This window comes from Perkinsus marinus, assembly GCF_000006405.1.
Source record: "Perkinsus marinus ATCC 50983 genomic scaffold scf_1104296957166, whole genome shotgun sequence".
Lineage (NCBI taxonomy): Eukaryota > Perkinsozoa > Perkinsida > Perkinsidae > Perkinsus > Perkinsus marinus.
In genome coordinates this window covers 1-786 of record NW_003207231.1, presented here as the reverse complement: position 1 = coordinate 786, position 786 = coordinate 1, and the positions used below count along the sequence as shown (strand labels likewise).

General features: G+C 46.3%; 1 non-coding gene across 1 annotated transcript; it reads left to right on the top strand.

The window, feature by feature from the left end:
• The first annotated feature begins 454 nt into the window (after window positions 1-454).
• On the top strand, window positions 455-528 carry Pmar_PMAR022479. The gene has a single exon. It is a non-coding gene; the product is annotated as a tRNA-Arg (tRNA).
• Window positions 529-786: the final 258 nt, after the last annotated feature.

The following is a 786-nucleotide window of genomic DNA, read 5'->3' as shown; positions in this document are numbered from 1 at the left end:
GCATGTTTCCACTGCACCATGTTTCGCTACCATGACGTCAAATTTCTGATGTTGGTTGGCATTTGTGTTGGTCACCTCCCTTCTACCGCATTGAGTGCTTCAGAGTTTCGATCTCCATATACAACGTTGTGGATATTCTCTGTCATATTTCCACAATAGTTGTCCTTTTTTCTATTGTCTGGTATTTGCAAGATTGTGATCAACGAGCAGCTGATGGAATCTCTGCAGTTCCTTATATAGGATGTTTGTATGATGAGCGAAGGCGATAGAAGCAACGGGAGTTCGCAGTGTCGCGCGTGTAAAAACTGTGCATAATGGTAGGAGACTGCCCTCGGGGCAATATGTGGTGTCGAGGTCGATGATAGGCCGCTCGTTCTCCAACCACTCGGCCATTCTTCTCCTACGGCAAGCAAAGGTACTGGCGACCAATGAAGTTCAAGACAATATATCAATCGCCCGATTAGTTCAGCTGGATAGAATGTCTGCCTACGGAGCAGATGGTCGTAGGTTCGAATCCTGCATCGGGTATTTGATGATTTTTTATACTAGCTTGTTCGACCACACCATACAGGCTAACTGGAATTCACAAGTTTATTGGCATTTAGTCATGTCCATGAGAAAACCATCGTTGCCGCTGAAAATATCTGAAGTTTGAGTTGTCAAGAAATATTCGTTGGCGAGTGGGACTGTTCTATGCCCGTCCTCCCACAGAGTCAGACAGGCCCAGCCGAGTAAGGGGAGGGTCGGCAGCATCTTGTTCATGAGCATCTGAATAGTCCCGTTGAA